This window comes from Pinus tabuliformis, chromosome J (assembly GCF_031772625.1).
Source record: "Pinus tabuliformis cultivar Carrire ecotype Pingquan chromosome J, CPIR1, whole genome shotgun sequence".
Classification (NCBI taxonomy): domain Eukaryota; kingdom Viridiplantae; phylum Streptophyta; class Pinopsida; order Pinales; family Pinaceae; genus Pinus; species Pinus tabuliformis.
Genome location: NC_142295.1, coordinates 1291574359 through 1291589129, shown reverse-complemented (window position 1 = coordinate 1291589129; position 14771 = coordinate 1291574359). Strand labels below are relative to the sequence as shown.

General features: G+C 36.7%; 2 pseudogenes across 1 annotated transcript; one reads left to right on the top strand and one right to left on the bottom strand.

Moving 5' to 3' along the window:
- Positions 1–194: 194 nt before the first annotated feature.
- Positions 195–2917, bottom strand: LOC149231999 (pentatricopeptide repeat-containing protein At2g13600-like; annotated as a pseudogene).
- A 3381-nt stretch (positions 2918–6298) lies between these two features.
- Positions 6299–8070, top strand: LOC149231998 (cytochrome P450 76T24-like; annotated as a pseudogene). Its single transcript, XR_016247507.1, has 2 exons — positions 6299–7324; positions 7421–8070. The product of XR_016247507.1 is annotated as a cytochrome P450 76T24-like (transcript).
- Positions 8071–14771: the final 6701 nt, after the last annotated feature.

Genomic DNA, 14771 nt, shown 5'->3' with positions numbered 1-14771 from the left:
ATCCATGATAGAGAATATAGATAAGCTTGATTGGTAGGAAAGTCATAATCCGCAGAGGAACACTGCTCATCATCACCAATGCAAGATTGCCAACATATATAAGCTTGGTCATCATGCAACCAAAATTTAACCGCTATTCCATGGCTACCAATCATAATTGATTACGTAAATAAGCTTGACTAGTAGGCAAGTCGTAATCCACAGTGGAACACTGCCCATCTTCACCAGTGCAAGATTTGCCAACATGCATAAGCTTGGTCATTATGCAAACCAATGCTTATGGCTTGTTTTACTGGGTTTTTCTTTTTTCACTAACTCAGGGTTCATTCACTCAATGCTCGAGACATCCACAACTATCTCTACAAGAACACAGTTTCTTGTTGAAACAATAGAAACAATGAGCATCCCTCACGACAATCTCCTGCATAAGAAGCTTGGGCATGGACTTCATAGCAGAGTGACAATGACTAGAACTTAAAAAGGTTCTTCTGTACATGTACGACCGTCTTAGGAGAACTGAACATGTTATAAAGTCCAGAGTCCAAATGCGATGACCAGATTTTGCTATGGTGGGAAAGATCGTGATCCTTTTACTCAAAACCATTTGGTAGAAATCCCATGTTGGGTATGGTGGAAACGAACGTCATCCTTTTACTCCTCAAAACCATTTGGTAGAATTCCCACGTTGGCTGTATATGCCACAGCATTCATCTGATCAGACAAAGTTTCAACTTCGCATAAATTGTTTCTCTTTGTGGGAGTAGTCTATACCCCTACGAGGAAAGCATGGACCTGTTTGTTAATAACAATCCAACTGCAACCGGGTTTCTTTTTCACCTTCCTTTCTTTCATCCTGTTCCGCACACTGCCAATGTCATCCCACCTACCAGCTGCTGCATAGATGTTTGACAACAGTACATACGGTGCTGGATTTTGGGGATTCAGCTCAATAAGGTGTTGTGCTGCCTTTTCTCCGAGGTCTATATTGTTATGCGTTCTGCAGGCACTGAGAAACGAACCCCACATGTCAGCATCCGGTTTAAATGGCATTTTGTTAATAAGGTCGTTTGCCTCATCCAAGCACCCTGCCCGGCCAAGAAGGTCTATCATACAGCCATAGTGCTCCATTGCAGGAGTAATGTGATAAAATCGAGTCATGACATCAAAGTATTGCCTTCCCTCGTCCACTAACCCTGCATGGCAGCAAGCAGACAAAACACCCACAAAAGTAACACGGTCAGGCTTTATGCCAGTGAATTGCATTTGTTCAAAGAGTTCCAGGGACTCCTTGGCACATCCATTTATTGCATACCCTACAATCATTGCAGACCAGGAAGCAGTGTCTTGTTGGCGCATTCTGTTAAACACCTTGCGTGCATCTTCTGTGCTCCCACATTTTGCATACATGCCTACAAGGGTATTTCCCACAAGCACATCAGAATGAAACCCACTTCTAATTACTACTTCATGGGCTTCACTGCCTCGTTCCAGAGCTGCCAAAGCTGAACATGCAGGTAAGACAATGACAAAAGGTTTCTGTATTCGGTTTTATATTTACCATTTGCATCCGTCCAAAAAGTTTCAGGGCGTTTTCAGCTTGCCCATTCTGTGAATATCCTCCAATCATTGCATTCCACGAGACAACATTAGATTCAGGCATTGTCTTAAACAAGTTTAGAGCCTCTTCAACTTGCCCATTCTGTGCAAATCCAGAAATCACTGCATTCCACGAGATCACATTTCTTTCAGGCATGATCTGAAAGAGCTCGAAGGCCTCTTTAACATATCCATTCTGCACATACCCTGCAATCATAGTATTCCATGAAACCAAATTATGTCCAGGCATTTTCTCAAACAGCTCCACCGCGTTTTCCACATCCCCACACTGCGCATACCCTGCAATCATTGTATTCCATGAAATGACATCTCGTTTGGGCATCTCTTGAAACAACTTCAGGGCATCACCGACCAGTCCATTCTGTACATAGCCTGCAACCATAGCATTCCATGAGACAACATCTCGTTGAGGCATTTTGTCAAACAATTCGCGTGCAAACTCAATAAACCCGTGTTTGGCATACATATCCACAAGTCCATTTCCCACAAACACATTCGTTTCGAATCCACCCTTACGAATTTCACCATGAACTTCCCTCAGGACTTCCAAATCAGTACACGCCGGGAGAATGCTGGAAAAGGTAAAATGATTGGGCTGTAAACCCATATCTTGCATTTCATGAAAAAATCCCAAGGCCTCCTGAGCATGCTCGTGCCGGGCATAAGCTGCAATCATGGCGGTCCACGAGACCACATTTTTCAGAGGCATTTCATCAAAAACCCTGCGAGCCTCTATGAGGCTCCCTAACTTAACGTATATACTAACCAGTTTATTTCCTAGCGAGATATCCTGGCATTCAAATTGCGTTTGAACCATGTGGGCATGGACTAGTTTGGCATCTGGAAGAGATTTAGCATTCAGGCATCCCTGCAACAGAGAATCGTAAGTAGAGGAGTATGGCCAAATCCCATTCTCAACCATGTCCTGCAAAATGCGCAGTGATTCCCTCAACCGACCCTGTTTACACAAACTTTTTACCAACCCATCATTCCCTTCTTTCGTTTTCAGAGTATCTGTTGTAGCTTTGCATCTGTTGGAAATTTCGAGAACTGGTTTCACTGACAACACCATTTTTCTTCTTATGATCGTTTCTCGCTGCCATTGCCATGGCTATTTTATTAGTCCCCCATTACCTGCCGCAAGGCAGCAGGGACCATTGCAACGAGTACGCGTTTGTTCCAATGTATTTCAGGAGCAGCTCTGAGATTCTCTTCCGCGAACTGGTAATCGATATCTAGCAAATGCCATGCGAACCCGCACAATGAAGGGACTCAGAGTCATACCGAACCGCTTTACCTGCCCATTTTCTCCCCGTTTTTTTATTGCAGTTTTATTTTAGTTTTCGATCAACGATCGAAATTCGTTCAATCGTCTAACACCATCCATCTAAGGGTGAACAATAAGACACGGGGGCAGCTGGGGGAGTCCATTTCAGATGGGAACGCCTTATGGCGTAATTAATTTATATTGTTATTTTTTTAATTAATTTAATAATATATCACAATGTCATTAATATATTTGTAGCTAGCCAGATAACTAATTTAGTTTTTTATTGATTTGTTATTAATTTTTTTGACCAAAAAAATTTAAAATCTATCCAAAATTTAACATTATAAAATTAAATTTATTATTTTTAAGTAAAATTTATTTTTATTTATCTCACATATAATTGATTGAAATATCTCCTCTCTTATTGTAACAAGAATTGACTTTTGTGTACTTTATTATTATTATTAATTATTATGCATTATATCATTAACTAGGAAACGCCGTAAGGCAATAACATATAACATTAATTAATATGTTTTTGACAATTTTTGAAAAGCAAAAGAATATAATAATAAAAAAAGGCAAGGATCATGCTGCAGTGACATCTGGCTGCCTCCAAGTAGGCCCAAGCTCTAATCCTCTAACTCTACAGGAATCTTACATCCTGCTGCCTCCGTGTAGGACCAAGCTCTAATCCTCGAACTCTACAGGGAAAGTTCATTGGGCACAGAGTTTCTCCCATGTCGTTTTCATGGGGACTAATTTGTACAAACAAAGTCTTTACATGTAACATTAATTAATGCTTCTTTGACAATTTTTGAAAGGAAGAAAAATATATAAAAAAAAGGCAAGGACCATGCTAAAGTGACATCTTGCTACCTCCGAGTAGGACCAAGCTCTAATCCTCGAATTGTACTGGAATCTTACATCTTGTTGCCTCCTTGAACTCTATTGGAATCTTACATCTTGTTGCCTTCGAGTACGACCAAGCTCTAATCCTCGAACTCTATTGGAATCTTACATCTTGCTGTGTTCAAGTAGGACCAAGCTTTAATCCTTGAACTCTACTGGAAAAGTTCAGTGAGCACAGAGTTTCTCCCATGTCATTTTCATGGGACTAATTTGTACAAACAAAGTCTTTGAGGATAAGCCCTGGCCTAATCCTCGAACTCTACTAGAATCTTACATCTTACTGCCTCCGAGTAGGACCAAGCTCTAATCCTCGAACTCTACATGAATCTTACATCTCGTTGTGTCTGAGTAGGACCAAGCTCTAATCCTTGAACTCTACTGGAAAAGCACTATAAAAATTCAGCAAGCACAGAGTTTCTCCAATGTCATTTTCATGGGGACAAATTTGTACAAAGAAAGTCTTTTAGAGTATATGACATGGCCTCGGTATTTGTATGCGAGAAGGAAATTCAGCAATGATGGCATACTTTCTTTCCCATGGAATAGTCGTAGTCGGAGGACAAATGTCAATTCAAAAATTGAACTCCACTACCAAAAGAAGATGGTCGTGTTGGGAGAGAAAAGGATGCATCGAAGGGCTCAAGGCCTAGCTCCAATACATAGTTGTTCTTGGAACTGCAAAATACAAAATTTTCATCATTTTCTTACCAAAGTAAAAAGAAAAGTGAATCTGTATTTGGCACCTATAACAAGATATAGAGAAAATAAAGGAGAGCACAATATAGTTGAATTTACAGTGTATAATATATATATAGCATATACTTCCTAGGCACGTAAAGAGCTAAATAAAGGAGAGTACTTAAATAAAGGAGAGTACAATATAATTGAATTTACAGTTTACAGCATATACTTCCTAGGCACGTAAAGAGCTTAGAGGCTGATGCAGTTCCAAGTATTCATTTACGATGTTTATTACCTTCCTTTTCTGTATTTTGCAATTTAGAGAAAGTGTCAAAAAAAAGTTAAAATATATATGATAGAAGACATCTACTAGCTTCAACAACATTACAATACATATCTAAACATGAGACTTCTAATATATCATTGACTATATCTGCACTTACAGCGATTGCCATCTTTATTTTCATGCACTATGGGTCCACAATGCAAATAAATACCTTCCATCCACAAGGTGTTCCTCGAATTCTAAATATTCAGCGACAGAGAATTGTTCAACAGCAAGTTCATCAACATTGACCCAAACATATTCCTACATAGTAGGCCTTGGCCGCAAGAACAACCCATGGTGTAAGAATGATGGCCTCCTGAAACAGACATCATATTGTCATGAGAACCAAATAAATATGCAAACATTTTAAGACAACTACATTTATTTTAAAATAAATTGCTCCAGAATTTGCAAAATGTTCCTTTTCTTTTAAATAGTGGAAAAATCTTATCAGGTAAATCATACCTGGCTTGACTTCAACACATCTCGAAATAGCAGAAAAATATGGAGATTTTGACGTTCATCATTCTGGCCTATTACCTCTGCTAATCCATCTAACAGTTGATGGGATTCTTGCCATGTGATACATATCTGCAACCATTTGAAAAGAAAAGATCATACCTGGCTTGACTTCAACACATTTCCAAATAGCCGAAAAATATGGAGATTTTGACGTTCATCATTCTGGCTTATTACCTCTGCTAATCCATCTAACAGTTGATGGGATTCTTGCCATGCTATTCATATCTCCAACCATTTGAAAAGAAAAGAAAAGAGTCATTCTTCATAGAAGCATGGGACTAAAGGTTCAGTAGGTATATTTAAACATCTTAAATGCCTAGATTATGTAAACCGTTCTTCTTGGTTTCCTCAATTTAAAGATCATACTTCCAGATAAAAATATTAGTAAGGGAACAGAGGTGGGAATCACCGTGAAAGTAAAGAAACTGTTTCATTGCGGTGCTCAAAGAGCGTGTCCTCGACACGCTCAAGTGAACTCAGAGCACGGTGCAATGCAGCACGGCTCAAGTGAACTCAAAGCACGGTGCAATGCAGCACGGTTCAGCATTGCAGTAACTATATCTTCTTCCTTTAACTGCCAAGGCCAACAACGCCAAGTAAAAAAAAAATTAACAGCTGATTTCTCTCCGACACAAGCCTTACTAGAATTCTGACTAATCCTCTGATGACAGAATTCAATTCTATCTTCACTGAAATAACAATTCTATCCTCACTGAAATAACAAATACAGACACCTGAAACTTTGGAGAAATGTAAACGCAGGGAAGTTCCAGAGAGTTTGACGAAGTAATAGAGATGCCTCCAATGACGATACATTGGAAGACAAGAAACAACTCGAGAAAAAATCGTCGAAGAACAAGATTAGAGCGGTTATAACTTAGATGTAAACGAAACGTGCTAGTAAAATTTATTGGAGCGCCCATTTAAAAAATGGAAGTCCTTGAAGTGTTGACACAAGGTCTTCTGAATTGGTTGTGTGTGCATCTATGTAGCTCTGCTCTCTCTGTCATCCAGAACCCAAGGGAATGAAGAGATATATGTAGTATTTCTCTCTGTTCTCTACAGTGGCCGGCTTCGACTGCATCTAATCAGTTTCAATGGATATTGGATGCCTGGTTTGGTATTCTGTGGTGGGGATCACCTCCGCCATCATATTTTTTGTTTTGGATATGTTGGGGAGGAAGACTTATTACAGGCTTCCTCCAGGGCCTCCAGGATGGCCTATCGTAGGAAATCTGTTTCATTTGGGGAAGAATCCCAGCGAATCTCTCTTCCACCTCGCCGAGAAATACGGGCCTCTAATGTCTCTCTCTCTGGGAATGAAAATCGCAGTGGTGGTCTCTTCTCCCGCCATGGCAAAGGAAGTTCTCAAAACCCATGACCACATCTTTGCAGGCCGGATTGTGAAGCAAGTAGCCAGGTCTCTTTCTCAGCACAAGTCCTCATTTGTTTTGTGTCAATATGGATCTCACTGGCGTATGCTTAGACGCATATCTAACACTGAACTCTTCTCTGTCAAGAGGTTGGAAGCTCTGCAATATCTCAGAAGAGATAAAGTAAATGGAATGATTCATCAGATTTTTGAAGAATCCGTGAAGGGATCACAGTGTGTAAATATCGGACACACTGTGTTCCACTCCGCGTTTAATCTGTTAAGCAACATGGCTTTTGGCACATACATGTTCGATCCCCATTCTGGAGAATCTCAAGAGTTGAAAGAAGCTATTACGAAATTGATGTTGCTTCATACGACCCCAAATTTGGGGGATTATTTTCCCTTTCTTCAGTTCTTGGATCTACAGGGTCTATTTCATCAGGCGGAAATCTGCAGGAAAAAGGTGCATGATATTATTGATAAATTCATAGAGGATCGCCTGGCCACAACAGGCAAAAGCAGCGACAGAAGTGACGATGGTAAGAAGGATCTCTTGGACGTTTTGCTGGACATGAGAAGCGGTGAATTTACTGTCACTGATATCAGGGGCTATTTAAATGTAAGTCTTTCGTTATCTCTTCTGGTTCTTACAAAGATACCAGGAAGGCCTATTGATGAATTGTAAACATCCCAATCTGATTTCTAGAATTTGCAGGATATTTTTCAGGCCGGAAGTGACACGACCTCTTCGACAATAGAGTGGGCGATGGCGGAACTCATCCGCAATCCCGAGAAATTGAAACGAGCCCAAGCCGAATTGGAAGAGGTTGTGGGGCTCAACCGATTGGTGGAAGAAAGTGATGCCGAGCGGCTCCCTTATCTCCGCGCAGTGGTAAAAGAAGTGTTCCGATTGCACCCGGCTGTTCCTCTGCTCGTCCCGCACAGAGCAGACAGTCGTTGTGAGATTGCGGGGTTCGTGATACCCAAACACAGTCGTGTACTGGTTAATGTGTGGGGGATGGGAAGGGACCCTCAGATGTGGAACAACCCATCGAAATTCATGCCAGAGAGATTTCTTGATGATACTGAGATGAGGAGCGTGGATTACAGAGGTCAAAACTTCGAGCTGATACCGTTCGGAGCAGGAAGGAGAATGTGCGTGGGGTTTCCCTTGGCGACTCGGATGATTCATCTGGTATTGGCTTCCCTGCTCCATTCATTCGAGTGGGCCCCTCCAAAGGGGATGAGTGCGGAGGAGGTGGACATACAGAAAGGTTTGGATTGACACTTCAAAGGGTGGTGGCTTTGGAGGCCATTCCAACGCCACGTCTGCTCTCTCATGCGTATTAGAATTTAAAATTGTTGTTACCTTCACATCTACCACGAAACGCTCCAGGTGACTTAAATGTTAAACGTTTTGTATGTTTAAAAACTTTAAATGTTTTGTATGTTTAGAGATTTGGTGTTGGGAATTTTTTTTATTACTATCCATAAAACTTATTCAGAATATTATATTTTTATTTTTATTTTTTTTCATTCCGACATGACATTATACATTATACTCTTGTAGATGAATTCAGTGATTCAAATTGCACAAGTAATCTAATCAATTTATATGGTTATTTTTAAATTAAATTAATAATATATCACAATGTCGTTATTATATTATTATATTTGTTATTGATTATATAATCAATTTATAAGGTTATTTTTAAATTAAATTAATAATATATCACAATGTCGTTATTATATTATTATATTTGTAGCTAACAAGATAACTAATTCAGTTTTTCATTGATTTGTTATTAGTTTTTTTATTAAAAAAATTTAAAATCTATCCAAAATTTAACATTATAAAATTAAATTTATTATTTTTAGATAAAATTTATTTTTATTTATCTCACATATAACTGATTGAAATATCTCCCCTCTTATTGTGACAAGAATTGACTTTTGTGTATTTTATTATTAATTATTATGCACCATATCATTAATTACTATGTACAAGAAATATGAATAATTTTTCCAGGAAGAAAAAGCATGATATATTCATAAAAGAAGATTACATATTGCAAATGCAAGAATCATATGCAGAAACGTGGACCAAGCCACATACAAAAATACTCCAAAAGGAGTATCCAGAGAAGCCCTCAGATAGGGCAGCAGATAAAGGAATAAACCCCAGAAAATCTGCTTTAACAGATCCCAAATAAAGCCCCAAAAGACCAATATTGCGGCCCAGAAACAAGGCATCCCATCGATAAGGTGCAGAGGTGGCACCAATGCACCAAGCAGACAAGCATCTGAAGATAGGAAAAGAGAGCAACCAGCGCTAGATCTGTCTGCCCAATACGAAAGGAGAGGCACAAAATGAGGAAGAGAGCAGCAAAAGTAGCCACTCCTTCCCCGCCCCCTCAAACTCTCCACCCGAATCAGACGAGAAACAGAGGAAGAAACACTGCCTCAATCATCCACATCTGCCTGCAGAAAAAGACCATCGAAATCATCCATAGAAGCGGCACGAAATAGAGCAGAGCGCCACTGTTCCCTCAACGCTCCAAAGGATATGCCGCGGCCAAAACAATCCAAACTGCCGCCGAGAAGGAGAAGACCCACCGGAGCAGAGGCGTCACCGGGGACAGAGGCAGCAAGGGAAGCCACCTCGCCCCCGCTTAGAGAAAACTAAAAGACCAGAAGATGAAACAAGCCTGCAAGACGAAACCCTCTCTGCTTGCCTCTCGCCGTTCGACTCAAGAGAGCTTGCACCTCACGCCGATCGTTGCTCGCCTCTGGAGAAGCCCTCGCTGCCTGTGGAGAAAACCTCGCTGATCGCCGCTCTGGAGAAGCCCTCGCTGCCTGTTGTTAACCGTTGCCTGCTCCGGGAACTCTGTCTGTCGTTTCCTTCCTGCTATCCGCTGTCGCTGCCTGCCTGTTTTCCGCTGCCTCTGTCTGTTATGCTATCCGCTGCCCCTTGTCTGCTACGTCTACTATGCTATCCACTGACCCTGTCTGCTATCTCATTGCTTTACCTGCAAAAGCAAGAAAGACCCAGGAGCATCCAATCGACTTTCTCGTTGAACCTGCAGAAAACCCAAACAATAAATCTGGCAACAAAAACCCAGCAAACTGCGCCAAGGAAGAACCCTTGTAGCTCGCCGCTCGCTCGCTAAAAACACCTCACCGTTATCTGGATTCTTCACTCAGCGCTGTCGCTTAAGCGAAAATGGACGCCTTGGTTCGCCGCTCGCCCTCGAAAAAACTAAAACTAGTCGTGATCTTGCTGTAGCGTTGCACCCAAAACGTGAACACCTCGTCGTTGACTGGATTCTTCACTCAGTGCTGTCCCCTGTGCGAAAATGGACGCCCTGGTTCGCTGCTCGCCGCTCCAGCTACTTCCCTCAAGAACCTCGCCCTCGAAAAACTAAACTTAGTCGTGTTCTTGCTGAAGCGCTGCACCCAGACTGAAAAACACCTCACCGTTGTTTGGATTCTTCATTCAGTGCTGTCACCTATGCGAAAATGGACGCCCTGGTTCGCCGCTCGCCGCTCAATCCACAATAAATATAAATAATTTGAAAAATAACATTATATATTAATTACTATGTACCATAAACACAAATAGTTTGTAATTAAATTCAAAAATTCTATTTTCTTATTGGTATAAAGGATTGAATAGACAATTTTTATGGGTTATATTTTTTATTTACAAAAAAATAATTTAAAAAATATAAGTTTGAAAAAATATGTAAAAACAACACGTGTACAATTTGTACAATTCTCATTATATCAATATATACTCTAATGACATGACATGTGTACTATAATATGAGTATTATATAAAAAAATTGCCATCATTTGATATTAAATAAATAATTATTAGCTTATTATCATTCTCTTTAATATCACTTGTATATATAATTTTTGTTTATTAAAAACATATTTAATTATATTAAAAAAATTAATAGAAAATAAATATTCATATAACTAATTTTACAATTTTATTATTATTTAGAGTACATATAATATATCATGACATTAAAATATTTTATTAAACTAAGCAACGTAAAATATTAACTATACAACATTGTTATAATTGTATAAATATTTAAAATATATTTACAAATAATCAGACCAATCCATATTGCTGTTCCTTTAATTAATTTGATAATATGCCACAATGTTGTTATTATGGGTGGTGATGCATAGCCGTTCTTAGTTGCTTGGGGCGATTATTCTTGCCTTAGTATTAATCCCCTCCCAAAGCTGGGAAGGACTCTTGGTTATACTCAGACTTTTCATTAGTTTTTTAATATTTCCCAAGTTTTCCATATATATATAGAATATTTAATATGATGCCACATTGTGTTATTATTTTTTCCTTTAGTTATTCGTGGGCCTTTTCATTATTTTTTTTACATTTCCAAAGTTTTCCTAACTAAAAATGATATATTATTTTAATTTTAATTATATATTATTTTAATTTCTATTAAATAAAATAATTTTTAATTTTATTAATTTAAATGATTTTTTACATTATTAGTATTTAAAATTAATTTTAAAATATAAAATTTTAAATTTAATCATTCATTTATTTAACATCATTGTTAATTTTATTAATTTAAATGATTTTTTACCTTATTAGTATTTAAGATTAATTTTAAAATATAAAATTTTAAATTTAATCATTCATTTATTTAACATCATTGTTAATTTATTTATTTTTGGCAAATTATCTTTTATATTCTAATGAATATGAAATGTTATATAGTATTTTGATTTTTTCTATAAAATAAAATATTTTATTTATTTATAATTGTTTTTATTGGTTTAAACTATTTTAATGTGATTTTTTATTTTAATATATATGTGAATTTATTTAGTTTTTAAAGTTAATTTAATTAGTTAAGTTTACAAAGTTACAAATTCAATTCCCTCAACATTTTTTAAGTTAAACTTTGTTAAAAAACTTACAAAATATAATTCTTTCAAATAAATTTTCATATATATAAACTATTTAATTCTATTTTTTTTTTAATTAATTTAAAATAAAAATAAAAATTTAACTTAAAAAATTGAAAATTTTGCTATCTTTTAGAATTCAATTTAATAAAAATGTTTTAATTAAACTCATTACTAACCCCACTGCCTCAACCCTCCACCATCGTGCACAATGCTAAATAATTTTACAATAAAAATGTTCTTAATCTAGGCTCACTATCTGTCCACTCCCTCACTACTTGTATCAAGCACACAGTTAAATAATCCCAGTTGAAAAATATTTTGGTTATGATCTTTTTGTAGAGAGTGATTAAGTTCAAAAATTTTTTGGTTATGGTTTTTTCGTAGAGAGTGATTATGTTAAAAATATTTTAATTATAATTTTTTTTAAAGTGATTAAATAAATAGGGAAAATTTGAAGGGTGAAATTTCTAGATTTTTTTATAATAACATATTAGGTAATTTGATTATATATATATATATATATATATTTTGATGATATTCGCTAAAAAAATACTAATAATAGTAAATTATATGTTTTTTAATCGAATATTCACATACATTGTATAACTATGAATTTTCAAATTAGAATAGTAGCCTACAATACTATATATAGGAAAAATATTAAATTTTTAAAAAATACCCTGTAAGCAAATTACAAGTATAAAAGGGGTATTAGTTCACTGAAGAAAAATCAAAGGTTGAGGATAGTCCAGACATTTAAAAAAAAAAAATGGATGGGATCACGAATAGATTAAGGAAAATGGATGGTAATACTAATTGATTAAGGAAAATGAAATATGCAAGAATGGAAGATTTTGGTGCCAAATCAAAATGTAATAAGAACATATGCTACGTAGACAAATTTAGCAAATAATGTAGAAAACGATATAATTTGTTATTTGGGATGAAGAAATCAAACCCTACTTGAGGCTCTCTATGTCACCTTTTCAACATGGACCTGAAATAGAATATAAAAGGTCAAAATTGATTTATAAACCAATCATCAATACATTGCAAAACAAGAATTTTATCATCCATTAAAAGTGAACAGATTATGATAAGTAGTAAGTTTTTGTTTCACAAATAGTTAACTACATTGTGATTTTTTTTAAATAAATTTATATCTTACATATAAGGGTAGTGAGCACATAAATGAAACTAATCATCATTTTCCTATGACATAGTTAGTTGCTTGTCTAGTAAATTGTTACCAATACCAACTAAGTAAGAAATGAAACTAATCATCAATTTCCTATAATGTAGTTAGTTGCTTGTCTAGTAAGTTGTTACCAATACCAACTAAGTAAGATTGAGCATCGCTAGCCTCAAAGAAAAAGGCAATACAACCCTAGCTAGCAAACACGAAAGACACAAGGTGGTCTAACATAGTCAGAAAACACAAGGGGATCCAAGACACACAAGCCAACAAGATGGATACATCTTATTTTGATTCCTACTTGTCTTTAAAAGCTGTATTAATACCAATGCTTTCGCTAATCTTACCGATGAACAAACCATCTTATCCTACATGACATATACAGAAATAGCATCTTACATTGTACGTGAATACAGACTCGTTAAATAATAAACAAGCATCTGTTAAAAATATATATTTAATACTCTTGTAATCATTCCAAGTGGTAGCCTACAACTTTGCATGGCGCCTAGTACATGCATCAATCAAAAGAAAAGTTCTGCCACTTTATTTTTATGTTTAGATTGTATATAATGTCATCCATACCTTAATCCAAAAAAGTATTGATAAATCTGCGAAAAGATTAGATTATATAATAACAATTGCAGGTTCGAAAGACTAAATTAAATTTACACTTTAACATTTAGGAAAATACCATTTAAAATGCCATTTAAAAAGGGGAAAACAATTTTGACCCTTCATTGGTTTCTTAATTAGTTAACTCCGGAAGCCAAGTATTCATATTTTTTTTATCTTTTGCTTAAATGTTATTCATTTTTCACCTTTTGCTTAAATGCCATTCACTTTTTTTTTAATGGAGGTAAACAATATAATAAAGATGGAGAATAAATTTATATAAAGGTAATCCATCTTGATGGAGAACAAATTTATATATAAATTTTTTAATAAAAAAGATTTTGAAGAAAAAATAGTTTTCAAAACAATTTTTTCATGACAAATTTAATATAAGTTTATTTAATTATATTGACCACAGTCTTCATGCATATGCTAATTTTATTTCATGTGTAAATTAAAATACATGAATTTTTTTTTTTAACAGTAACAGATATCTTTTATTAAAAAAATCTGGTTTGACCAAGATCTATACGCCCAATTTTACATAGCATTCCTTTCATTTTTCCCGCCTTAGGGGGTTCTGCAAGTTTGAAGACTGACACCTCTCCTCTGCGCATTTTCCGGCATAGGGACAAGGTTTGCCGTGGCTTTATCTGAAACCGCAAGCCTGAGAAGCGACACCTCTCAGGACTCTGCGCATTTTCCGGCATAGGGACAAGGATTGCCGAGGCTTTATCTGAAACCACTGAAGATCTTGGCACGTTTTGGTTTGCTGTCCGCTGTAGACTTATAGTTTTCTATATCAGACCATTGCTATCCTTTGTGGAACCCTCCAAACGAGCCCAATGGCGTCGGCAGAGCACTGTCCAGCAGTATTCGTTTATATAGTCCTCCAACCGATCCTTTTCTGAGTGCAGTAACATCATCAGAGATGCATATGCCGCCTTCAGATTCGATGGAGGAAAGACTTGGCATTTGCAAAAAGGGGCTCCTCTGTTCCGAAATAATTTGCAGGCCTCCATCTTTTTCCAGCTGCTGCTTCCCTGTGAGAATATATTTGCTAAGGAGTAAGTTCCCCAAATTTTACCTGTACACCTCTTGCTGAGCCCTGTATCAGATGATGTGCCGAAGATATCAGTCTTGTTCCTCTCATGCATGTTCAGTGTGGTATGATCCTTGCTTTCTGCTTCTTATTCTGATCTGCCCTTTAGCTAAGATATGCTATATGAATTAGCGTTGTTTCCATTGTAGTTTAGAGTTCCCGGTTCTAATAGGCAACCTTTGTTTGCCATTT